Source organism: Pelodiscus sinensis, chromosome 32 (genome assembly GCF_052426305.1).
Source record: "Pelodiscus sinensis isolate ZL-2025 chromosome 32, ASM5242630v1, whole genome shotgun sequence".
Lineage (NCBI taxonomy): Eukaryota > Metazoa > Chordata > Testudines > Trionychidae > Pelodiscus > Pelodiscus sinensis.
Genome location: NC_143083.1, coordinates 9,369,837 through 9,397,571, shown reverse-complemented (window position 1 = coordinate 9,397,571; position 27,735 = coordinate 9,369,837). Strand labels below are relative to the sequence as shown.

The window sequence follows — 27,735 nt, the reverse complement described above, 5'->3', positions numbered from 1 at the left end:
CCACCTCTCCAAGCGAAATGCCTATTTCTAACGCTATTCAGGAGCCCTCACAGATCCGCCAGCAGGAAACATGGCAGTCGTTTGGTCGGGGGGGCTAGGGCACGAGGCTGGGAATCAGGCAATCCGTGTTCAATTGCAACTTCTGCCACAGAGCAGCTGGGCAACCTGGAGCAAGTCACTTCAACTCCCTGCACCTCAGTTTCCCCATCTGTAAAACAGGGATAAGAATTCCTCTCTCTTCTCCTGCCTGGTAAGACTGTAAGCTCTTTGGGGCAGGAGCTGACTCTCATTAAGTACAGGTTGAACCTCTATAATCTGGCATCCTCTATAATCCAGCACCCTCTATAATCCAGCACAGGTTGAACCTCTATAATCTGGCATCCTTTATAATCCAGCACAGGTTGAACCTCTATAATCTGGCAACCTCTATAATCCGGCACAGGTTGAACCTCTATAATCTGACATCCTTTATAATCCGGTACAGGTTGAACCTCTATAATCTGGCAACCTCTATAATCCAGCACAGGTTGAACCTCTATATTCTGGCACAGGTTGAACCTCTATAATCTGGCATCCTCAGGACCTGACTGGCACTGAACCAGAGAATTTTCTGGACCTCGGGAGGACAATATTATCTAGCACCATCACCAACACATCCACTGCTTACTCAGCTCTTAGGTGACATTTAGGGGTAAATTAGAGCTAAAGAACAGCACCGAACACGGACAGCCAGGACTGGTGGTTGTAACCAAGCTTTATGAGACTGTGGGAAACTTGGCAACCCCTCTGCTAAGTGGACATCTGGCCAACTAAAATCATGCTGGACCACGGATGTTGCTGGACCACTGCATGCTGGACTAGAGAGGTTCAACTTGCATGTGCAAAGCCTGGTCCAGCCAAGCTCCCATCTCAGATGGGATATCTAAATGCTGTAACCCCACCGCGAATTAGAATATTTTTGCAAATAGCATCTTTTGTGCATCGCTCTCCAAATCCCCTACCCACCCGCGGAAGGAACCACAAACCTGCCCCAGCAGCCAGAACGAAGGCACAGAGAAGGGATGCGGCTCGTGCAAGGTGGACCACGGAATCGGCGGGCGAGTCAGGACCAGAGCTAGCTCCACCGGGAAGCGAGCGATGGTGCTGGGTTAGAGCAGCGGTAGGCAGCCATGGGTTTCTGTCGCGAACGTTGCAAAACAGCCTTCGCCCACGCTCACTTTTCACTTGCTCGTACCCTTCCCAGCAGCGCTTTCAAGTTGAAACTTTCCACGCGTGAGCTCAGCCAAAGAGCAGGAGGGGATTTTGCTTCACTTTCCCCTCTCCCCACCCCCCCTTTAAAAAAAAAAATCCTGCTGCTTTTTCACTTTTTCAAACAGACCAGCTCAAAGCGACAGCCCCGCGGGTCAGCCAGGGACGAAATAAAACTGGTTCCAGATGGAAGTTTCCGGCCTTTGAGAGTACCCACTGCTGCAGATGTTCTCTGAAGGTTACATCCCAAGGAAACTGATCGGTTTTAACAGCAGCAAGGCAGGAACTGGATTTAAAATCCCAGAGCATGGAGCCCATCCAAGGAAGTAACAGGGAGTCCTTCCATCGACTCTACGGGAGCTGCTGTAGTGGGCCCTTCAGCACGTCTATTAAAGGGCAGCCACTCGCACGGATCAGCTGGGCTGTGGTGCTTCATGGCATATCAAACACAGATGCTTTACAGGGTTTGAAATATTCCTGGCCTGGGAGACACTGACACCAGCTCCAAGGGCTGAAATACGGTTACAACTAAGTGCAAAATTTGACCTAGATTCTGGGTTTTTGAGATGAAGTGCAGAGATAAAGGAGGAAAGAACATTTTGTGGTTAAGGCACTGAATGGAGGCTCAGGAAATGTAGGTTCCATTCCTGGCTCTGCCACAGACTCCATGAGTGACCTTGGGCAAATCACTCATTGCTCTGGGCCTCATTTTCCCCAAAACAACGAGGAATCCTGTAGCATCTTAAAGAGCAACCGGCTGATTTGGGCACAAGCTTTCCTCGGTAAAAACTACTTCATCTGTGCATCTGGCAAAGTGGTTTTACCCACAAACGCGGATGCCCCAATAAATCTGTTAGTCTTTAATGTGCCACAGGACTCCTCATTCTTGCAGCTACAGACTATCACAGCTACCCCCTCTCAGCCTCAATCTCTTCCCTTCCTCACAGGCTACTTTGCACACGTATGTTTATTAGCAATGGAAAGCTGTTCCAACTAGAGATGTTACATGGCGTTTAATCAGCTAATCGACTAATCGATGGAATTTCCATCAACGAGTCAATTAGGTGATGGGGGGAACGCAGAGCCACAGAGGCGATAGCTCCTGCCCCGGGAGCTAACCCCACTGTGATTCTGCCTTTTAAAAATATTAAGAGCCACTAGGCTCTTAATACATTTAAAAGGCTGAAGTGCAGCAGGAGGGTTGATTCCCAACTCAGGCCTGGTCCCCTGCTACACCTCTGCCTCTCCGGCCCCCGCCCCCCGGCAGAGTTGGTGCTGGGGGGAAAACTGGCTTTTAAGCCAGCTCCCTCCAGTACTAGCTCCCCCCCCGTTGCCTCTGATAGAGGCAGCAAGGTAGGTGGAAACCGACTCATCGATAAGCATATGCTTATCAGATAGTCAACTAGTTGCTTACCTCCCTAGTTCCAACCCTACGGAGAACCTACATAGACAGAACTGGCCTAATTTACATCCATGCAACCCAACTTGGACTGGACAGAATTCTGTTTCTGAAAAGAGTCAGTGCCGAAAGGTCATGAAAGACTAGCCTCTCTGGAGCAAGTGTGTTTTGATCTGGTCCTAAAAAATAAAACATAGAGACTTCCCGCATTCGATGGCGGAAGGGGTTTTGTTGTTGTTAGCGAGAATTTGAGACTGTGTAAAGCTTTGGCCGGTGATCTCTTGACCGGCTGGCCAGCATCACCCTCCCAGTTGGGGTTTGTTGGCCACGACACCGGCGACAAGGAAGCCACCCAGGCAAGGGTTAACCCCACCCCAGCGGGGAGCCGTGGGAATGGCGGCTGGATCATGAGACTTTCCAGTCTTGGCGTGGACTGCGGTGCACTTCACAACTTCTTCCGCCTGGACAAAATGCCTTTTGTGTTGATCCGTGGTTTAAATGTACAGAGGCGGAGAATGCAAAGAGGCTGAAACAATCGGCCCCTTCCCAGTGCATCTTCCCTAAGCCCACCACTACCCCAAAAGAGCTGGTTCTGTTATAACCATTGCTGCTGTGATAAGCCACCTTGTGCCTCTTGCTAAGTGACTCTGAACAGCTGGCAGAAATCGCACGCGCAGGTCTGAACGGCAAGCTTATTAAAGCAGGCAGAGGATTAGCAAAGGGTGACCTGCACCTTGACAGGTTCCAACTGAGAGGTCTCACGGTGCAGTGGCTTCTGTTAAACGAGTTTGCTGGGTCTCAGTGCGGTGCTTAATTAACAGGTGTGCATGGCCCAAAAGCCAACAGCACAGCTGCCAAATCAAGGACTGAGCAGGCCACAGGGTAGGCACTGACCTAAATTTAGTCCAATGCCGTTTTTTTCCTCCAGCCGAACACATTCTACACTTGCTGTCTTCGGTTAGAACAGCACACAGCAATCCAAAGATGCAGCTGCATTTCAGAGATGCCAAAATTATATCCAAGGGCATAATTTGAAGCAAATGACACAGTCAACTTGTCAATTTTAAAAAAAGTGTCACGGAGTACTCCTTCCCTGGAAAGAGCCACACCACCAGGGAAACTAACTGAGGCCCGGTCTATACTAAAAAATTCCACTGACATAACAGTTAGGGGACTGGATTTGGGTTGGGTTTTTTTTAAACCAACACAGCGATGCTAATAAAAGCCTTAACGTAGACACAGCTATCTAGGTGGAACTGCATTTAGACCACTACAGTTAATGCTGTTTAATCCAAAGCAGCATTAATTATACTAATATAAGCAGAGTTATACCATCCTAACTGCAGCCACGCTAAACATTTTTGCCAGTGCTTCTGTACCCACAAAAGAGTCCATAATGTAGACAGCGCTGGACTCTGCTGGGGGAAAAAATGGAAGTGACAACATACAGGTTATATCTACACTATGGGCTAAGGTCAAGTTCAGATACGCAACTTCAGCTGCGTGAATTGCGTAGCTGAAGTCAAAGTACCTAACAACTCCTCGTGGAAGCAGGACTACTGGCATTAACCGGAGTGCCCCGCACTTCGAATTAGCTGACTTCACTAGACCAGCTAATTCGAACCCTGGAAGATCGACAGCGGCAGCTTCAATCTTCTCTGTAGTGTGGCAGTACGCATAAAGTAGTGTGAAATGTACAACGCGGAAAAGTAATACTCCTAGGCTGTTTCTACATTGGCAAAATTTTGCCGCCTGTCTACACTGGCCGCGAGTATTTGCGCAAGAACACTGACGTTGTAATGTACAAAACCAGTGCTTCTTGCACAGATACTCTGATGCTCCTGCTCAGGGATAAGTCCTCTCGTACAAGTATTCTTGTGCAAGAGGCCAGTGTAGACAGGTAACATCAATTTCTTGCGCAAGAAAGCCCAATGGTTAAAATGGCCATCGGAGCTTTCTCGCACAAGAACGCATCTACACTGGCACGGATGCTTTTGCGCAAAAGCAAACCTTTTGCGCAAAGGCACATGCCAGTATAGACGCTCTCTTGTGCAAATACTTTTAACGGAAAAACTCTTCCGTTAAAAGTATTTGCACAAAATCATGCCAGTGTAGACACAGCCCTAGTCCCCACTTCTCCAATCTCTTCCTGTTTCAATCATCTGAGTGGTTACTTGGAACAGGCATGCTCATTTCACACAGAAAGGTGATTTTAACTCGATGCCGCCTTTTTGCATTAAAAGGACTTTCAGAAGCGTGACTATAATGGACACTCCTTGCAGATACAGGAGCAGCAGCGTAGGGTAGCAGGGGCCACCCAGGAGCAGGGCCGGCCCCCTCTCGGGGACTACTGAGTAGTTGTGTAACCACTACAATGTGATGCAGTTACATGACTAATTACACAGTATCTAACATCCCTAGGGATGTTAAAGACCAGTTCATTGAATAGTCGATTAATCTCATGAATTGCGATTGGTTACTCGAAAATTCTATAGCGCACTCTGGCCCCACTCCCGAGGAGTCCCCTGCCACTCTGTGCTGCTGCTGCTGTATCAGAGGTAGCAGTGCAGGGTGCCAGGCAGGAGCTGGCCCGTGAGAGAAGCCAGTTTAAAAACCAGTTCCCCCCACAGACCAGCTGATACAGAGGCAGCAGCGTGGGGTGGCAGCAGCCCCTGTCCAGGGGAGGGTCTGAGTTCCCATACCTGGCACGAGCCGGAACTGAGCCAGGCTGCCTGCCCACCTGGCTCCTAATACAGAGCCCCAAAGGAGGTGTCCCAGACCCATGCAAGCCAGGACTGAGCCAGGCTGCTGGCCAGCCTGCTAAAAAGTGTACTGGCAAAGGGGCGGGGGGGCACGTGTAGCCTATAGCATGAACCTATGAGTTTTTGCTTATCAGTTCATCGACTACACTATTACATCCCTAGTAACGGGATGCTGAGTATGTGACTTGTGAAGTACTTTGGGGTAAGAAGTGACCTAATACACACAAATGGGGAGCAAGCAAAGCTCTTGGTAGCTACAAGCTGGAGAACTGGCACTAGAAAAATTCAAAATATTTCTTGTTTGCTTTGACCCTTGAGTGGGTACCTGCCATAAAAAGCAGAGTCATAAAATGGAGACTTGCTGGCAGCCCTAAGCACTTGGCTGCTGCTTCTACCCGGATGTGCTTTTCTGAGCAGCAGCAAGAGGTGAAACTCACTGGCAGGTGAACAGGGGCAGTGATGCGACAGGCCCTAGGACAAGTGCCCTCCCTCTACTGCTTTGATTGCAATTGGTCCGGTTTTGCCATAAGCTTCCTCCAGCATCTCGTCCATTTCAGTCTCAGTTCACAGCTAACACAGCTGGGGTTTCTGTTCCTGGAGCCGAATGTGGCAGCGGTTTGTAAGACAGGTACAGGAATAGCGCGTATGGTATTTTGCCTTTAGATCTGCGTGTCAGTCTGGTTGGGTGATTGAACGTCTCTACCATCTAACATCTGTTCAGCGGCGGGCTCCAGACGTACGTGGCAGTCAGTTTTGATTCCTAGTGGAGAAGCGTTCACATTACAAAAGCCACTACCATCCTTGGCACAAACTGGGCCCCCTTCTTAATAGCTTCAGCAGAGCACCAAGGCCCACCTTTCCTAGAGACGGCTCCTCCGGAACAGGCCTATGGCACTGTGGTGACCCAGGACAAAAAGGGAGGGAATGTAATCAGGCAAACGTGGCACGGGGAGTTGACACGGATTCTGTTCTTGGCTCACCGGCCTTGTGCCTGTTACCCCAGCTGTGAAATGACAATGACGCATACCCCCATCGCGTAGATCAGTCGAGGTAAACGTTCTCCCATTGCTCTGGAGGTACCATTTATCCGCTGAATACAGAGCATTTCAACCTCCTACGCTGTCAATCCAGCACTTCTCACCAGCTCAGAACTGCCTTTTTAATATTCTAACCCATGTCATTGACAAACAGGATCTTCATCTCAAGAACATGCTTGTGTTTCGCAGGTCCACGTATTTCAGACACTTTGGCACTCAATTGCCAACAGCAGGTACCTTTTAGGAAGCAGCTGAATTTTAATAGAAACACAGAAGCATGGCAGAGGTGAAACAGGGCTTGCTACTTAGTAGTCAAACCCTCGACTTTAGGAGTGTTTCTCTTCCTCCTGACTGCCATCTTCCCACCGGGGACTCTGCTGCACTACGCTTTGCGGAGTTTAGGGAGGATCCGAGGCAGAAAGAGATCTGCTTGGGCTTGCCCTGTAATGCGGCAGAAACCGGCGTCAGCAGAGATGGCTCATGCGCCAAATGGACTGAGCGCTGCAGTTTCTTGAGGGATCCAGGCCTGCAGCCATGGCGTGGGAGGGGGGAATGAGGATGACTGCTCCCCTAGCTATGAATTGAACAGAAAAGGACTTGCATTGTGTGACCTGTATTTGGGGTGAGCAGGGGAAATGCCCATTTCTCCAGCTGGAGGTTAGTGAGGGAGGCAATAATGTTCGGGCTGACTTTTTTTTTTTTTTTTTAAATACCAATGTTATATTAATTATCCTGCACATACAGAAGCTCTCCTGCTAAATGGGTGCTGGTAATATAATGTGTGACCTAAGCGCTGGCCTTGTGTGCCTCCTTAGGCATGCTATGATATCTGGGGTCAAAGGGCAAGCAACAAGCGCCTCCTTGCAGTTATTCCCATGAAGCCTTGCTCCTTAAAACAATGATGCACAAAGCCCGCCCCACCCTCTCACCAGTGACCAAGATGTTAGCCTTCCCTTTAGCCCTACACCAGTGGTGTCCAAAGTTTTTTCAAAGAGGGCCAGATTTGATGAAGTGAACATGCGTGAGGGCCGACCATTTTGCCTGACATTCTTTGAACCATTAAAATTAAATGCAAATTAACTATTTTATGCAAAGTTTATTGCAAACGGCATACTTTTCATTTCGTCACATGGATGACAAATTTAAACAGGTGTTAAATCACTCTGCCTTTCATATCTGAAGGCCAGATGAAAAAAAAAATCCAGGAAGCTGAAATATATGTCAGGAACATTGTAAAGTACATTACATATTATTGGTAATAAAGGTTGTCTGTCAACTTTTAAGTTCAAAAAATATGAACAGGAACATAACACCAAGTATACATGTTGTGTCCAAATATATTTATAACTGATTTAGACCAACTGACATTAACTGAGATTTTACAATGTATTCATCTCAATACATATGGATTCGTTGGGGGCCATAAAAGATAGATATTGCCAAATTACCTGGGGGGCCGTATTAAACTGGAACACGGGCCGCAATTGGCCAGCGGGGCGGACTTTGGACATGCCTGCCCTACACTATTGTGTAACAACGTGAATAAATTGCCCAGGGAGGTTGTGGAATCCCCATCTCCAGAGATATTTAAGGGTAGGTTAGATAAATGTCTATCAGGGATGGTCTAGACAGTATTTGGTTCTGCCATGGGGGCAGGGGACTGGACTCGATGACCTCTCGAGGTCCCTTCCAGTCCTACTATTCTATGATTAACATTGTTATTAAACAGCTGGTATGAGGCCAGAGCTGGTGGTTCAATTTCAGCAGTGGGGAAGGCGCCCTGAAATTATAAAGTGCTTTGGGATCTTCAGGATGCTTTGCAAACATCCAGGACTTTTCCTGCACTAACCAGACACCTGTGACCTATACATCTCTACCATACAGCCTTATGTTCCAGGGCTCTCAGCCAATCCGCTTTCTCCTTTCAGCCAGCTGAATTTTACATAACTGCAGGGCAGTAGGAGAAAAATGAAACTCTTCCCTCAGGCAAACCTGGTCATTAAACAGCGTGATGGCGACAGTTTTAACTTTGGGCATGTCACTTGAATTCAAAACCTCGCATTTCAGAATTCCCAAAAGCTGCATTCGGCATTCGTTTTGAGGATCAGTTTAGAGGGGAAAAAACAATTTAAAAATTTGTGAGTTGTCAAGTCATTTTTCTGCTTTTTTTTAAAACAGGAAATTTGTCTGCAATCTCTAAAAGCCCAGGCTTATCGGTTAATTGTGTAGTCAATTACACATTGATATCCCTAGCAGCTCCAAGGAGCTCTCTTATCCGAACACGGACCAAAAAAGGGGCTGCTCCAGAGAGCCAATCAAAGAAAAGCGCCCTTAAATCAGCAACCATTTCCTAGCTCAGAAATGGCTGCACACCGTGTACGTCTTCAGAGAAGTTAGCCTAAGGCCGATATTTGACAGAGCATCTGAATTGGTCAGGGCCATTTGTCTCTAAAATGGCCACACCACAAACGCCACAGTGGGTTGTTATGGAATTTGAATTCTTTTGGTTTAGATCTTAAACTCGAGAGGCAAACAGCTCTCGTCCAGTTCCCAGTACTAGGAAAAAACAACCACCAAAACCCCTAGGCTACGTCTACACTGCAGGCTTCCTGCGCAAGAACTGTTTTGTGCAAGAGTTCTTGTGCAAAAGATCTTCCACAAGAGCGCGTCCACACTGCCATATGGTTTTGCACAAGAGATGTGTGGACACTCTCTTGTGCAAGAAAGCTCTGATGGCCATTTTAGCCATAGGGGTTTCTTGCACAAGAAATTCATGTTGCCTGTCTGCACTGCCTTCTTGTGGAAGAGCTCTTGCACTAGAGGGCTTATCCCTCGTGGGGAGAGGAGTAACTCTTCCGGAAGAAGCCCTCTTTTCTGACGCTGTACTGTAAATTTACTTGCACAAGAACACGCATGCAGTATAGACACCCAGCAAGTTTTTGCGCAAGAACAGCTGTACTTGCGCAAAAAGCCTGCAGTGTAGACATAGCCCTAGTGTTAAGGCAAATGGTAATCTGGCAGTGCCCCTTCAGCCAGATAAGTTAGGGAAAGCTGAGAGAAGGCGTCCTAGGACAAGGATTTGAAAGTTACATGCCAGCCTGTTTACAACTATTTAACACTCACCTTTTTTCCTTTTATTGCTGTGTCACAGATGAGAACAGCCGAAGGCTGACCTAGCAAAGATCCTCCTAAAGGGATATCACATACTGCCTTACACGCGGACATGCTGACCAGCCATTTGTGCTGGAGAGGCAGCGCAGCGGAGTGATGAAAGCAGAGACTGGCAGTCAGGGACTTCCGCATCCTGCTCCCAGCTTTGTTACGCAGGGTGTCTGCGCTACAAACACACACCCAGAGCTGGCCCACAGCAGTGGCCTCACACTTGCGGGGCTGTAAAATTGTGGGGTAGATGTTTGGGCTCCCGTTTCAGAGCTCGGGCTCCAGCCCAAATATCTACACCCCACTTTTACAGACCCTTGTGAGCGTCCGTGACAGAGGCCAGCCGTTTGTAGTGCAGACATACTCTATGTCTTCTCTCTGCGTCTCATCTGTAAGACAGGCAGCCCACCACTCAGCTACCCTACAACTAAAAACACAAACAACAAATGGCCCTGTAGCACCTTAGGGGACGTCTACACAGCAGTGTTACAATGCACGTCTGCCCTACACGCCTTTATTTTGAAATAATGTCGAGCTGGAGGACTTCTTACTCCAACTCCTGGTAACCCTAATTTCACGAGGAGTACGGAAGTCGAAGGACGAGTGCTCTTCATGCAACTTCTTGCTGTGCAGACACCACCAAAAGCCAAGTTAAGCTATTGCAACTTCAGCCCCGCAATTGATGTAGCTGAAGTTGCATCGCTTAATTCGACTTCAGCCCAACTGGGTGGACGCGCCCTTAGAAACTAACCAAAAATACAGATAGGATCATGAGCTGTCAGGGGCTTCAGGTGATACTGTCTATATTTTTTGGTTAGTCTCTAAGGTGCTACAGGACCATTGGTTTTTTTTAAAGTTACAGACTAACATGATGACCCCTCTGAGGCTTCTAAACATGCCAGACTCTCTCAGAACCGTTCCGAGGATTTTGCGGCAAGCTCTCAGATAATCAAGTCAAAGGCTCTAGCTATGAAATACAGAGCAGTAAGGACAACCCCTCCCCCACATAGCACGGACTGGGATGCAAGAAAGACTGCATACCTTCTCCTCCTCCCTCTGACTAACCCGCAATCCGGATCCATCCTTCCCCCTGCACAGGGCTTGTGATGATGCAGGGAGATACTTGCTATCCAATCTGAACCAACTCCGTGGTATCAATGGTTCTGTGTGAATGTTGAAGGGCTGGGATTCCTCACTGTTTTCGAGGTGATTATTAGGGACACTGCAGCCCACCAGGAAAGAGTCCTTGTCCTTCCCCTTCTGGCACTTAAAGAGCCAACACGTGGATGATCTAATAGAGGAAGCATCTTCAAAAGAGGATGGTTTGGTCAGCCATGGATGGAGAACGTGAGCAGGAGAATCAGATTCCAATACCACTGCAACCACCGTGATCATCTACTCTGACCTCCTGCATAGAAAAGGCCAGGGAAGAGGTGTGGGGCTGGCCTGGAACGGCCAACGGCAGCCAATGGGAGCAGGAGGTGACTGTACCTGCAGACACTCAAGGTAAACAAAGCATCTTGCAGTCTGCCATGACAGGCTGGGAGCCGAAGGTTGCTTGGCTTGGCGCCATGGTGTCCAGCCAGTTCTGAAACAGTAGCCACTATCATGGCTATTGCTTTAGCAAACTAGCCACACCCAACTGGCCAACTCGCCACATGTGGCTAGCAGGCTGGACGCCACAGCCCTAGATCAGACTTTAGAAAGTAGGGACGTGAAATATTGTGTAATTCAATAATCGTGTATCTGCACAAAATCTTAGTGGTTACGTGATTATTCGATAGCCCCCAAGGGTGGGGCCTGCAGCCAGTGTGCTCCCAGCCTCATGCCACCCTGCTGCCTCTGTATCAGAGGCAGCAGGATACAGCCTCTGTCCAAGGAGGATCCGAGCTTCCCACAGACAGGGGCTGAGTCAGCATCCCGCCTGCCCCCCGTCTTCCCCTGCTTCAGTAGCACAGGGGAGGGGGAGAGGCAGGTCCCCAAAGCTGGTGCTCATGGGGAGCTGGCTTTTAAGCCAGTTCTCCCCCCCCCCCCCAAGCACCGGCTCCTGCCTGCCCCTCCCCTGCTGCCTCTGTGGGGCAGGTGGCTCTGCAGAGCTGGCACCCACAGAGAGCCCTACCCATGTGTATCAGCTCCTGCCTGCTCCCCTCACCCTCTGCGCTGCAGCCTCTCTATCAGAGGCAACAGCACCAGGGAGGGGGCAAGACGGCTCCATGGGATTGGATGCTCAATATGTACCAGCTCCTGCCTCCCACCTCCCCCCCACTTTGCTGCCTCTGATGGGGGGGGGAGTGGGAGTGGGGGGAAGTCCGTGTAGTCGATAGGATGAACCGATAAGCCCGGGCTTATCGGTTAATTGTTAACACGACTACACGCTAACAGCCCTATTAGAAAGGCATCCAATCTTGATTTAAAAATGGCGATGGAGAATCCACCAGGACCCTTGATAAACTGTTCCAGCGATTAATCACTCTCACCATTACTCATGCACAGCTCATTTCTAGTCTGAATGTATCTAGCTTCAGCTTGCAGCCACATGGTCACGTTGGACCTTTCTCTGCTAGATGGAACAGCTCGTAATTAAATATTTGTTCCCCATGTTGGTACGATCCCCTCGCCCCGTGACATTATTTGTTAAGCTAAAAAGCCTGGATCCATCATTTGAAGGGAGGGTACAAAACCCACTAGGATTTTGTTCAGAGACAAGAAAAATCGGAGGCAGCCTGATCTAACTGGTAGGAGCCCTGGACTGTGTATCAGGAGACTTGGGATCTATTCCCAGCTTTGCCACTGACTCTTCTGTGACCTAGGGCAAGTCACCTCACTACTTCTTCGTGCCTGTTGTCCTCCCTTTACCTGCCTCCTCTATTTAGATTGAGTTCTTTGGGGCAGGGACGGCCTCAGCACCCAGCCCCGCAGGCCTCTAGGCACAACCAGAATGCAAACAACAGAAAAAAATCACTGAGAGAATTAAGACTGCGGAGGGTAAACTGAAAGCTGGCCCACCGTTTTCTGGCTTTGCCACAAGGCAAGGGCCAAGGGGACACCTGACAGTGACAACCAGTAAATGCAGAAGCAGCAGCAATATCACTCTTTGTAGAGCCTCACGTGAGATGCTCAAGAGGAGCTGCTGGCGTTCAGTGTCTCAGGCCAACGCCTGCATGGTTAGACTGTTTTGCCGCTGGAAAGAGAGAAACACGATAGCTGAATTATTAAAGGCCTAGGTATTATGGCCAGCATCTGTGGCCAGGGAAACTAACATGGGGTAATCAAATCCCCATGCTTTACGGCACAGACTGATTACTGCAGGGGTCAGGAAGAACTCACATGTGTTGCATTACACCACGTGCAGCATGTAGTGGGGCAGTCCATTTTCTGCTGGGGCATCAGGTATTGGTTAACATCAGAAGCAGGACAGTGATTACAGACCAATAGTCTCCCCCAGTATGGCACATCAGACATTTAGACAAGAAAACTCTTTTCCAGTCAATCAGTTAAGGCCCAGCAGAAGCAGCAAATCCTACCCACCGCTAAATACAACCCAACGCAGTCCAGCCAGATAACCTATAGAAGGGCAGTGCCGGGACGTTTCTACGCTACGTCAACGCACAGCCATTTTCACCACTGACACTGAAAACTAGGGCAAATTAAAACTACTTGTGTGTTGCAAGGTTTGTCTTAACTGGTTACTCCACCCAGATCTTCTTGCCAATTTTCTCCTGTGTCATCAGGGACCACGTTTAATCTCACAGGAATGCGTCTTGATGCCTCTGTTGCTACACACACAAATGTAAGCGCTGTGTGTACTGAACAAGTGCGTGCTTACGTACTACACTACTGCCACATCAGCCAAACAAGCACCCATCACTGGTGCTCTCCCCTCATATACATGTTTTAATGGAAGGTCTTTTTTTCCCACTTCTCAATGAAGGCCAATAGTAAGTTTATTGATACGTCTGTCTTGGTCCAATTGACTTTTTCCTCTCCCTAATCTGCTCTGGTATTGCCATGAAGAAACAGACAGATCATGGTGATTTGTAGAGCACTGATTATTTTTGAAAGGGAAATATTTAAAGTGTCCAGAATGCATCATTAAAACTGAATGTAGGATGGGATTTTCAAAGACAGCTTTACTTCCTGAAATGTCCAACTCCCACTGTCTCTGGACACTTAACTCTCTTAGGAAACCTCAGCCTCCACCATTTTTGTAAAGGGTGGAGTCTGAGGTTTGTAAATGGAGGAGTCTGAGGGTGCAGAGGGGAGAATGCTGGGAAGTGAATTAGTGACTACGTGTGGGCTTCTGTTTCTAAGGGCAGGGTTGAAGTGCATTTTGGAAGAGGAAGAACGGTGTTATGTCCTGAAAGCAATCAAGCTCTGCACGCACACACGCACACTTTCAAAGGGCAACAAGGCCACATCACCAAATAAAGTCTCAGAATCAGCCTGAAGAATCACCACTAAAAAAACCAAACCGGCGCCAGTGCCAACCCACTCCCCAGCACACCACAAAGGAAGGAATCTCTGACCTCGCTGGGCGGGGAGCCATGGACGGAGCTGGCACATAGCTGCGGAGAGGGGGAGTCAGTCCATAAAATTCCTTCTGGACTTGAAGATTGGGTGAGGGGTTTGGCCATATGTCAGTTCTATCTGCTTGGAAGGCAGGGACGTCAGGCATTTGAGGCCAAATCCTGCACTCCTTACTCAAGCAGGATATGCATTATGCAACCTGAGCATGTCCCAAAGCATCAACCTTGGGCAACCTGTAGAACTGGGCATCTCGGGACTTGTCCCCTTCTCTCACCAATAGTTTCTGTCCACAAATTAATCAAATTCTCTCTTCAATTCAGGCAACTCTCCCGCGCCTTCTCACGCCCACGCAATCACCTGCACATTTACTATTCTGTCTTGTAAACAAATACATTCAGGCTAGCTTTGTGGATACTCTGCTACCTCGCTTCCTCACTGCCCTCGGGTTGTGAGGCCCAAATAATCAGCTGCACAACGGCAACCATTTTACAGCTTCCCTTTTGAGTTTACGCCCCCTCCACCCTGACCAAAACCCTCCCTCAAATGCGCATGACATTTCCTTTCCTGCTCCCTCTGGCTTTCGAGTTTAAAGGTCTCGTGTTATTCTGATAGCCTCAAATGGCACCTCAAAAGCCAATAATCTTCTCGGCACCAGGAAGGAAAAAATAAAAAGGCTGAGCATTAGGTTTCCTGACAAAAAGCACACAAGGCAGGACCGGCCTTATGTAATGCCTGGTTTGTGGACAGACAGACAGTTCTTGTCTTATTGCACATTATTTGGAGTGTAAAAATGAATCCCAGGAGTAAGCATGCCATAAAATAAACTCCTGGGAACTGTCCTGCCATTAACTATTTGCCCTCCAGCACAATCCCTGATTGGAAGCTACAAAGGGAGGGAACGCTGAACAGCACCTCTTGCCCTCTCTACCTGTTGGGGCAAGAGACTGGATAAGGAGGGAACATCTACCTGTAGCTACAAGCCCAAGCTTCAGTCAGCTTGGTACTGGCTATGCATTCAGAAACAGGAAGGAGGGGGGGAACCTGCCTACTTCCTGGTTTCCAGTTTTACCAGTGGGAAATAGCCGGGGGGTGGGAGGAGGGTGAATCAGAAGGTAACAATACATGGTGTTAAAATACATTGTGTGGCTCTGCCCCAGATGCAGGACCTGCTGTAAAAGGAGTGGCACATACCCTACCGGAGAGCGAGGTATGATTTTGTGGAATTGCAGACCATGACTCCGATGAACAGCAAAGAATTAAAAAAAAAAAAAGTGACAAGATACAACTGAAGTGCTAACCTGAACAGCAAACTCTGGGGCACTATGTCATCAGGGAATGAGGATTTATTATCTTGGGACCAAGCAATGGTTCCTTTAGTCCTGTCTGCAGCCATGCTGGAGCTCACCAGAAGTTCATTTCCCACCCCTACCTAAAACCACACCAGCAGTCCCTTTAATGCAGCATTCCATCCCCATCATATACGAGCAGAACATTTATGGTCCTGGCTCCCAGCGGCCAAAGCCTAATGCTTCAGAAGAAAGTGAAAAGTCATGTACCAAGTTTTGGGGATGGTCTTGAAGGAAAATCTTTTTTTTTTTTTTTTTTTTTAACTCCGCAAGTGATCACCCTATCGCCTGCTGATTACTGCCACTTGGATAGGTCTCTGAAGAAGTGGGTTGTGCCCACGAAAGCTCATACCACCATCTACATTTTTTGTTAGTCTCTAAGGTGCTGCAAGACTAGTGGTTGTTTACGTTTACTGCCACTTAGATAGCTAACAACATTATCAGCAATGTGATCCCGTCCTTTCTACAGAATCCAGCTGCAACATTTGGATTGTCAGCAATGGGGAATGCAAGACTATGGGCAGCACATGAAGAAGATACTGAATGGGAGTATGTTTTGTTTCTCTTCAATTGTCACAGGTATTTGTATGGAATCCCAATGCCTGTGTGACCTCATTTGCTCCTGTTCTGACACCTTACTGGAGCTGTTCCAGGATTAACGGGACGCTGGGAGTTCAGATGCTAAAGGCATGGACACACTACTTGAGTGGCTGGCAATACGACCAATCAGAAGAGAGTTCTGAATGGGGGGGGGGGGGAAGAGAAGAGATCCTATTTTGTATCCAAGGGTCATGGGATTTGGCCCAAATACTTCTCACCATCCAAGATGCTAATTTTCTCTCTCATATATTGCACATCAAAAGGCTTTTAATTACAAAGACATGCTGGTCTCTCCAAAGTTGAGAATGACTGTTTATTGCTTTGATTAGCAAGATGACAAATGGAAGTGTAATTGTCTGTCACAGAAGACTTTTGTGAGTTATTCTAAGGCTGTCACTTTTAATCGAGATTCAACTGCACCTTCCCCCTACCTTTGAAAACCAAGCCCAAACATGGGAGAGCAATTTCACAGGCCTACATTTCAAACACAGGCACTTGTGTTAGGTTGTTCAATTCCACAACTAGTGCCACAGGGTAAACAAATGCCCATTTAACAGTTCAATGGAAACACTGAGGCTCAGACCTTCACAGGTGTTTAGGTTCCTAACTTTCATTGAAATCAGTGGAAGTTAGGGAAGCCTAACTATCCTCTGAGGATCTGGGCCAGGGTGCTTTAACTGACTTTCTAACTTGTTAATGAGCTTTGGGCTCATTGACAAAATCCAGTTACTTACAGCTGCAAAAGAGTAGCCATAAGGGAAGGAAAAAAAAAACCACCTTTCAATTCACATTCCTACAGAGTAATGCTGGAGTTTTGAAGCACTGTGGGCCCGATATTCAGAGGTTACAGTAGCCCCAATTCAAACTGAAGTCAACAGGATTTACTAATACTTGGCACCCCTCAAAAACATGCCCTTATTTTAAGATCTGGCTAAGTATTGTCAAGTCCCAGTACCACAACACAAGTTGCATTTCTGAGCTAAAACAATGCCACACAAAAAGCTACAAATCAGCATAAAGCACAGAATTATTTTTATCCACCATCTAATTATTACAACTTCAGCACTGCAAAACTCTTCCAGTGCACAATTAAGGCATGGTGGAAAAATCCCACCACCTCATCCACCTTTGGGCTGTGCGGTTCACTCCCTCTTTTCCCAGAACAAGCCTTAACAATGACCAGAATGAATACTGAAAAGGAATGGCTCCTCTCCAATAACCCATTCATACTTACAAAAAAATTAAAACAACATCTGTAAAGCAAGTTGCTGGAATTCTTAAACCTGTTGCTTTTTCCAAATCAACCTTCATAAGTGACCACACATTGCTCCTTCACTCCAAGACAAGCTGAAATATGCTGTCATCTCCTCAAACATGCATTAACAAAATTTAAGGAATTAGCCACTTCTCTGCTGTTGCATTGTACATAGCTGAAAGATTGAGGGTTATTTAAAATACGCAAATCTACATGACAAGCATCTTTGCTATTTGTTCATAAAGGGACTAGCATACTTTGGGAACTAGATAAATAGTGCATTTAATTGCACAAAATTACCAGAGGAGTGGGTAATCTTGGTAGTTTAACTCAACAACCAGCTGTAAATCCTACCAAGGGGCTATTACAGGGAGTCAAGACCATTCGCTGTCCAGGCTACTGCTTAAGATATAATGGACCCTCCAGGGAACAAGATGCAGGTAGCCATATTGGTTTCCAACATGATGCATTTTATTAGACGAAGCAACAGCTAACACACAAGCTTTGGAAGCAAACACATCCCTGACAGAAAGGTCTGACATCTTGTGAATTGCAAGCTACCTACAGATTCAATACATTCACAATTTAACATCTTCCATGGTCTCAGTATAACCCTTTACCTACAGGGAGCAGACAACAGCACTTCTATTCTGCAACTAGCTAGGAACTCCAGGTCCAAGCCATGCTCATCACAAGTCATCCACCTGTCACTGATCAGCCCCACAAGAGTTGTGGTTCACGACTGGAAGCATGCAACTGACCTTCAAATATATTCCCTGGCCTGGATGGGAAAGCTTTTTATACTGGCTCAGGGCCCAAATCACATGCTTGAGTTATGACCCTACCACCCCCCCGATGCAAGGATTAGCTGTGGCTTCGGAGGGAGAGGAGCACCAAAGAAGTCCCAAAATACTGGCAGGGTGGAAAAGTCCCCCGGGGGGCCTACTAGCCTGAGCTAGTGAGTCTTGTCCCTGTACAACAGGCTTGGCCTCCACATTCCAGCCTCTGCAGCAGCGTGGCTGCTTACAGACTTGGGGGCTCCCCAGCCCCAGGGGGGCTAGCAGAGCAGTGTCTCCTCTCCAGGCCATTCGCTGGCGCTGTGCACAGCCAGGCGAAGGATTTTTTTTTCCATCCCCCCCCCCCAACACACAGAGTCCGCGCCAGGGGTGGATTATCCGGCTGCATGTTGCTTCCTGCAGCCTGGTGCCACTGTCCGGGTGCGTGAGGCGGTGGGGAGGGGGGAGAGGAAAGACAAGGCAGCCTGGGAGCTCCCCCCCCCCACGTCTGCTGTGGCTGCCAAGGGAGGGGAGAGCGAGCCAGCGAGCTCCCCCCCCCCCCCGCAGGCTCATGGGCGACCTTGTCTCCTTGGACCCAACCCCGCCAGGACCCCACCCAGCTCCCTCCCCTCGGCGGGCTGGAGAGGCCCGCCCCCCCCCCCCCTCCCCTCCCCTCCGCAGGGCGCCAAGCCCCACCGCGAGCCGGCCCCCTCCCTGCCAGCGGGAGCCTGGCCGCGCGCCACACCCCACCCCTCCCCGGGCGGCCCGCCACCAATGGAGGCCTGAGCTGGGGGTGGGGGCGGGGGGCCGGGCCTGGGGCCTGCGGACACCACCCTAGGCCCGGGCCTACACTAGGCCCCGCAGCCGCGGCCTTTCCTGAGCGCGCGGCCCGGGGACCCCGCCTCTCCCCCGGGCTGCGCTGCCCATGGGAGGGGGGGGCGCGCGGAGGGAGCGGCCCGGAAGTGGCGGGGAGGGAGGGCGCTGCCCCGCTGGCCGAGCTGCTCTCGACGGCGCCTCCGCATCCCGCCCCCCACTCTCGCAGCGCCCTCGGTCCGCCATTGGCCAGGCGGAGCCGGGCGGGAGAGAGGGGCGGAGGACGTCTTCCCATTGGCCGGGCCGGCCGCCCATCAACACACCTCCCGTCGCGGGTTGGTTCAGGGGCGCCCGGCCCTGCGCGGGGCGACTTGGGAGTCGTAGTCCACGAGCCCATTGCACCTGCAAGGCCGAGCGGGGCGGGAACACTACAACTCCCAAGAGCCTCCTTTTCCCACCCCCTCCTTGCGAGACTCCCCCCATTTTCTTGCAAGCCCCCCCTCAAAAAAACTCCCCCCCCCCCAGGAAGCACCAGCCCAGCCAAGTACAACGTATGCACGCAGCAGAGAATAGAGGGTGGGGGGACTGCATTAACTGCATGGCCGCAAAGTTATTTGCAACCCCCCCCCAGTTCCCTCCCCACTGTATTGCAACCCCCGCAACTGCCCCCCCCAGCTTATTGCAAACCCCAGCCCCAAGTACCAGCCTCGCAACTGCCTAATGCAAAGAGACAGGCAGATTAAAAACACCCTCCGTAGGACATGGAGAAGAAAATGACACCCCCCCCCCGCACACATTCGCGCTCTGCTTACACTCTGCCCCCTCCCTTTGAAACCCCCCCTCCTCCTCCAGCTGCTGTAAATTCTCCCTTTGCCCCCCTCCCTTAAAAAAAAACCCCGGGGTTGATAAAGTTGGGGGAGGGGGAATAAAGTAAAGCCCAAGCCAAGGGGAGCAGGGACTTTCCTCCTTCCAAAGCAGCCTCCCTGTTAGAGGTGGGGGGGGGAGAAAAGAGGGGGGGGAAATGTCCCCTTGATTCAGCACCTCCCCTCCCCACTCAATCGGCCGTGCTCGCCACCCCCCGAGACAGCCCGATCGCCCCGAGTCTTACCTTGCTGGTCCTGGGGGTGGCGGGGCTGGGGGTAGGGGGGGTCTGCCTGGAGTTTGGAGTCAGTTCCCGGCCAGCTCTCCCTCTCTCGCTGGTGTTACTGCCCCTACTGTAACTGTATATGCAAAGCCCCGTATGATGCTGAACTCCCTTCCTGGTTTCTCTAAGGGCAAAAGGGGTCCTCCCTTCTCTTAAAGGTGCCGCAGCCTCCCCTCGCCCGCCCCGGGCTGCGAGCCGCCGTGCAAGGGCCGCTGGAACAGGCCGGGCCAGTCCCCGCGGGGAGGGCACCAGAGGCGCCCGCCACGTCTCGCCCTTCGCTTCCCCTGCGCCGGCTCCCGAGGAGCCGCAGCCCCCTGCCCGGCTCCCCCCGCCCGCCCCCTGGCTGGGGAGGGGAGCCGCGCCTGCCCGCTGCCTGGCTGCGCTCCATGTTATCTAACCCCGGAGCGCACGGAGGAGAAAGGAGCTAGCCAGGCACACGCACGTGCTCACACGTGGAAGCCGTCGGTGTGGGCTCAGCCGCGGCAGCCATCCCTTGGAGAGTCGGGTCACTGTCACCCGAGGCTTGGCAGAGAGGGGGGCTCTGTGCCCATCGGCCCGCTGCATGCGTCCCAGTCCCAGTGGGTCTTGCCGTGCCTCAGTTTCCCCATGGGGGTACAACAGGAGTGATACTATTTGGGTGCCTGGAGAGATGCCACTAGAAAGTGCTGGAGACCACCCAGTACAATCGGACTGTGGCTAATATTTTCCCTTTAAGACACCTGGCCAGGTGGCTCCTCTCAGCTCAGCTGCTGGGTGACCTTGGATAAGTCACGGCCCTGCTCTGTGCCTCAGTTTCCCCACCCAGCCCTTGTCTATTTAGATTGCAAACTCTTTGGGGTAGCAACTGTTTCTTACTAGGGGGCCTGTCCACACTACACAGGAGACCGACGCTGCCATGGTCAATCTTCCAGGGTTCGATTTAGAGGGTTTAGTGAGGATGAAGACCTGCCGACCTCCCGCTGTGCAGGCGGCGATTTAAGATACGTCAACTCCAGCTACATAAGTTGCATATCTTAAGTCCACCTTCTGCTTTAGTGTAGACCAGGCTTAGGTGGCATTTTGAGGGTCGACCCAGTGAGTGGTGGATAGAAAATCAGTCATGCCCATGAAGTAGCCTCAAGCAAACAGTCCAGTTCCCAAAAATGAGACATGGGAAAGTCCTATTATACTGCTTAGCCCCCTATCTTGACCAATAATATTTATTTACTGGCAGGGTGTTCCATAATACTCAGTGTCATATCTAAGCTGCTAACAAACATTACCCAGCTAACCTTAGACAGGTCTTTGGTAATAGCATCCTTAGAGCAGAGACAGGCTATGTCTACACAGCAGCATTATTTCAGAATAATAGATGTTATTCCAAAATAACATAGTCCGCGTCTACACACAATCAGTTATTTTGACATAATGTTGAAATAATGTCAAGCTGGAGGGCTGCTTACTTCAACTCCTGCAACTCTCAGGCTGTGTCTAGACTGGCCAGTTTTTCCAGAAAATCAGCCGCTTTTCTGGAAAAACTTGCCAGCTGTCTACACTGGCCTTGAATTTCTGCAAAAGCACTGACATCCTACTGTAAGAAATCAGTGCTTCTTGCGGAAATACTATTCTGCTCCCGTTCAGGCAAAAGTTCCTTTTGCGCAAAGCTTTTGCGCAAAAGGGCCAGTGTAGTCAGCTCAGATTTGTTTTCCGCAAAAAAGCTCCGATCGCGAAAATGGCAATCAGGGATTTTTTGCGCAAAAGTGCGTCTAGATTGGCTTTTGTGCTTTTGTGGAAAAGCTTCCGTGTCAATCTAGACGCTCTATTCCGAAAATGCTTTTAACGGAAAACTTTTCCATTAAAAGCATTTCCAGAAAATCATGCCAATCTAGACGCAGCCTCATTGTACGAGGAGTAAGGGAAGTCGGGGGAAGAGCACTCTATCTTGAAATAACTGCTGTGTAGAGGGCGCCAAAAGTCGAAATAAGTTATTTCGACTTATGCTACGCAATTAGTGTAGCTTGAGCTATTTTGAGTTTAGCCCTGCAGTGCAGATGTGCCCGGAGTTACCCCTGCAGGAAGACAGTAGCAGAGCCAGGTGTTAATCCTGACAGATGTGCGTCATGTCACTATGGCTGTGTCTATATTGCACACCTTTTCCGTAAAAGGGATGAAAATTAGACACATCGCAATTGCAAATGAAGTGGGGATTTAAATCTTCCCCGCTTCATTTGCATAAACATGGCTGCCGCTTTTTTCCGGCTCGGGGCTTTGCCGGAAAAAAGCGCCAGTCTAGACGGGGATCTTTCGGAAAATAAAGTCTTTTCCAAAAGATCCCTTATTCCTTATTTTAAGAGGAATAAGGGATCTTTTGGAAACGGCTTTATTTTCCAAAAGATCCCCGTCTAGCCTGGTGCTTTTTTCCGGCAACGCCACGAGCCGGAAAAACGCAGCAGCCATGTTTATGCAAATGAAGCGGGGAAGATTTAAATCCCCGCTTCATTTGCAATTGCGATGTGTCTAGTTTGCATCCCTTTTACGGAAAAGGGTTGCAGTCTAGACACAGCCTGACAGTTCTGCAGGCAGGTGTTCAGATGCTATGGTGATGGGAACCATAAGACAAAATAGAACCACAATCACCTGTGTCTCAGCCCAGTTAATTGACTTCAATATTACTTTTCTCCTAGTAGCAGGTTCCCTGCATTCAGGAAACTATATTACCTCATCCCCTTGGATGAAATCAGAACAATCCAGCTAGTACAGTATGTCCTCAGATCTCAGACTGGAAAAAGATAAGCAGTGGCACTTTGCAGAGTGTCTCATGCAGATAGAAACACTTAGCACTCATCCCCCCCAAAATCCATGCCTATGTAAGGCATCTCTAATCAGGCACCCCAAAAATTCAGGGGCTCAAAATCACACCACTAAAAATCTTGACTTTGGGGGAGGAGTTGTAGATTCTAAGGCCATCTTGACCAGTCTCTTGCATGCCACTTCCCCCAAAATAATTTCTGTTTGAACAGATCTTTGAGAAAAACACCCAGCCGGGATTCAAAAATGGCTGGTGATGGAGAAACTGAAACATGGTATGAAATCTGGCATATGAAGTATTTGATGTCTATGCTTGCTTGTGGCCCCAGCTCTGTACCCTGGGGGGGAATATAAATCCTTAGAACAATGGGTTTCAACCTGGGATCCACAGATCACGGGGAGACTCCTGGAGAGGTATAAGATTTCCAAAGGGCTCTGGCACCTCCATTGGGAATTTTGTAGGGACCCACAATTGAAACAAAGTAGACACCCACTGCCTTAGAAAAAGAGCACAACACATGTCAAATGAATTATTCAATTGCTTTTCATTGAGGACGCCAAAAGGTATTTTTGAAAAAGCCCGCTTGCACGGCTGGCTAGGTGTGCAGATTGGAATCAGGAGGAGCTCTGTGGGAAGAAACCTCATGCTCTGTGCTGCCAACATGCACACTGTTTGGGGCACATCTACACAGCAGGGCAAACGTCGAATTAAGCGACGCAACTTCAGCTACGTCAATTGCAGAGCTGAAGTTGAAAGTGCTTAATTCGGCTTTCGGCCCTGTCTGCACAGCAGGAAGTCGTGGGAAGAGCACTCTTCCTCCGACTTCCCATACTCCTCATGAAATGAGGGTTACCAGGAGCCAGAATAAAAAGTCCTCCAGATCGACATTTATTTCGAAATAAAGGCTTGTTACAAACGTGCATTGTAACGCTGCTGTGTAGACGTCCCCTAAGGTGCTACAGGACCATTCGTTGTTTTTTAAGTGTTTTTAGTTGTGAGGTAGCTGAGCAGTGGGCCACCTGTCTTAAGGATGAGACAGAGGGAAGACGTAGAGTAAGTCTGCAATGCAAACAGCTGGCCTTTGTCACTGACGCTCCCAGGGGCTGTAAAAGTGGGGTGCAGATATTTGGGCTGGAGCTTGAGTTCTGAAACCTGAGCAGCAGGAAGTCAAGGGAAGAACACTCTATTCCTTTACCTTCCCTTATTCCTCGTGAATTGAGGGTGACAGGACTCGGAGTAAGGAGTCCTCCAGCTCGCCATCATTTCGAAATAACGGCTTGCTGGGTAGATGCGCTCTTTGTTACTTCGGAATAATGCTGCTGTGTAGACATAGCCTTAGTGTTTCACTTAACCCCCAAAGCTCCCAGAGTCATGTGACTGTGGGAAACTCTCAATTTTCATTTTAAAGTATGTTTCCAGCTCTGGGAGTTGCAGGGAAATGCTTGATGCGCATGGATGTGCTACTATGTCTACGATTTCCAAAGGGATCTGCCTGCACCTCCATCCGAAATTTTTAGGGGCCCATAAATGAGAAAGAAGGTGGAAAACCACTGCCTTAGAAACCCCTCACACCCACCCAATAGAAGCTTAAATATCTTACTGTTGCCTCATGTCTAGGAGGACTGATTTTCCAATGCTTGGCATTGGCTGTGCAATGATATAGAAAAGGTCATCAGTGCTGATCAAGTAAAAGGGGCAGGGACAGATGAGCCCATGGCTGGCTTTTGGCCTTGCTTGGTTACAGCACAAAATAGCAAGATAATCAGCCCAGGACGGGGACATGATGAACTGTCATGTAAACTTGTTACTTGTCTCCGTGATCTGATCACGGCTTTCTAGGGATTCCACCAAAGCACTTCAAGGCAGAGTCCTTTAAGAAGAAAGTAGGGGGTTGATTTTCTGCTGTAAAAGCCCTAAGACAGGGGTGGGGAACCTTTTTGGGTTGTTAGCTGCTGACCCACAGAAAAATCAGTCGGGAACCTGGGCTAGTAGATTTTGTGAGTCCCCCTAGGCTCTGGAGCAGGGTCAAAAAGAGGGGGTCAGTATGCAGGAGGTGTCTGCCAGATAACAGGCTTGGGCTGGGGTGTTTGGGCAGGAGGGAGGATGCAGGTGCCTCGGGGGCTGGATCCATTCAAACTGGGGGCCGGATCCAGCCCCTGGGCTGTACGTTATCCATCCCTGCTTAAGATTCTGCCCCTGGAGAATCCAGCTCATCACAGGCCTCGCTGTATGTTACAAGTAGGTTTGGAAGGATTGGATGTCTATCAGTAAATGTCCATTTCCTCACACAATATTTCTATCAATAACAATAGAATTTACAGATAGGCCAAGTTAGAACAAAGCTGCCTGTGAACTTATGAGAGTTTGATTTACAGCTATTTATTTTGTATAGTTTGACCTGTGATGTTGACAATTGGGGTTTTAACATTTAAAAGGGTTTAATTGTTTGAATGACGATGTCAATTGTCATTAAATAACTGTTTTCCAGGATTTCCCATGACTGTGAAATAATAAATAGACAAACATTTTTAAAAAATGCTTAAAACCCATCATGGTGTGCAACTGTGAAAATTGCAATGGATAAAAATAAAAATAGAGGCTTGAAAACAAACATCAATGTTCTCTGCTGAAATGAGAAAAAAATCAATTTCTGCCAAGCCTGGTTACCAGCAATCCCCCGTTAGCTATGTTGCATTCCTAGAGCACTGCGGGAAGGCCACCATTACTGGCTGTGCCCACTGCTGAACAGCACCACCCTGCGAGAGAGCTTGTGGGGGAATTTTAGCCAAGGACTCTGCTTCTATGAAGAGTATCCTTGATTCTTTAATGCCACTGTGGAATATATGGGGGGACCTTTGCTTTCCAGATTTCACCTGAAAGATACAAGTGATTTTTAAAAGTCTTCCCCTAAGTGGGCCTCAATTTTTTTATGGTAACATTTGGTTTCATAGGAGGAAGTGGAGGTGTTTAAAATTGTACACACACACACACACACCCCTATGCATGCTGTCACACACACACACACACACACACACACACACACCCCTATGCATGCTGTCACACACACACACACACACACACACACACACACACACACACACACACACACACACACACACACACACACATGCTGTGATCCAGGGGCTTCTAAGTGCTGACTGACGGAGGGCAGTGAGGTTTTACAGGGATTCCCTGGTCCAGATATAGGCACGTTTGTTCACCTTACTGGTGCAAGGTCTCTATTGGGCTAGTAACCTGCTGGTCTTCAGAATCATTGCACAATGAATGTGTGGCTAATATTTAAGGAGTTGTGTGTCAATACAGAAAATCATGTTCTAAGGCAGGCACTTAGGAGGTGGTGTGTTTCACACAGGTTCCATTCAGGTGGGGGGGGGGGGTAACAGCGATTTGTGTCTTTGTCTGCATTGATGGTTTCCTGATGGATGGATGCCTGTTAGCCGCAAGCTAAACAAGATCTCTTCTGCAAACCCGAGAAGAGATTGCAAAATGGACAGAAAGGAATAAGCAGCAAGAGGGGGTCTGGTTTATGAACAAAGAGAGAAGGACTGATTTGATGTGTCTGGGGCTGCAGAAAGAGACAGCCAGGGTTCCTTCACCTCAGAGGCAAGCTGGCAGTGTGTTTCATCTCCTGAACAGGGGATTTCAAGCCAGGCCCAGCTGTGAATGGCTGTCAGGATTTTGGGATGCGCCCAGTTCCGGAAGATGAAGAAGTATCTAGTTAAATAAGCCTAGGTTCTAGAAGGCGAGTTATGATTTTGCTTTGTACGGTTCCAAGACTGCAACTTGAATTGCGGCTCTGAGTTCAACACAGGTGTCCTTGTTTCACCACAACTGCGTTTCAATGCGGTGGATTAGGCAGAGCAGCGAGCTGAGGGGAAGCTGGTAGGCTGAGGTGCCCCACTTCTTTGGACGCAGCAGATCTGTGAATGCTGTGAGTGTCCAGGCCCTCCAGGGAGAAGCGTCGAGGGTGAGCGTGGGCCTGTTGCTAACACACACATGGCTTTTCCTTGCTAAGGACCGGTGGTAGCAAAGTTTCTTGCAACCTATGTAGCATCACACACACAGTCACACAGCTCCACACACATGCTAATTCCTAGCTCCTATCAAAGCCCTTTTCATCCGTTGATCTCACGGCACTTTACAAAGGCAATCAGGGGCATTGTCCCCATTTTACAGGCAGGAAGCCTGAGGCACAGACAGGAGAGAGAGATGCCTTGCCCAGGGTCACCCAGCAGGCTAGTCGCAGAGCTGGCAATAGAGGCCGGCTGTCCCGAGTCCCACCATGAACTATTCTATCTGCTAGGATACCCAGCAAGCACGCCTGCATGCAAATGTGCACACAAATGCGTGTGTGCACCCACACACACATCCCCACATTCTCACACACTAGCCTAGAGCATTTCAGCTTAAACCCTGAGAGGAGAAGCACAAAGAGGAAACTGGACAGGGTAGGACTGTTTGCTTTTTAAAGCAACACTGATTATTTTTTTTCAGGGTAGGAACACACAAAGGGAAGAAATCTAAACCTCCCAACGGTAGACAGGAACAGGGATAAAATATACCCAGACACTCCCCCTCGCCGCCAGACCAGTAAGGACTAATCAACAGATCTGCAGATGCTGTGGGACACCGAAGAGAAAAATCGCTTGCCTGCTTATCATTTCGAACCTGGATTGCTACTACTAACGCCCTCCCTGCCTTTATTTCATTGCTTTTCAGGTGAGGATCTCATCGAGCTCGACAAATGGGGGGGTATCACCACCCTCATTTTCAACACTGGCTGAACAAAGCACAGAAGCCCGTTGAAAGACTTTGGATCTGGCCGGGAGACAGGAAGTGACTGATATGAAGTTGCATGTT

The 27,735-nt window shown here is 49.1% G+C and overlaps 1 protein-coding gene across 1 annotated transcript in view; it reads right to left on the bottom strand.

Moving 5' to 3' along the window:
- Window positions 1-20,362, bottom strand: part of ZBTB7A (zinc finger and BTB domain containing 7A) — a 37,811-nt gene extending 17,449 nt beyond the window's left edge. The window contains exon 1 of the mRNA XM_075903010.2: window positions 20,031-20,362. The gene's annotated coding sequence lies outside the window, so the exon portion shown is untranslated. The remainder of the gene's footprint in view (window positions 1-20,030) is intronic.
- Window positions 20,363-27,735: the final 7,373 nt, after the last annotated feature.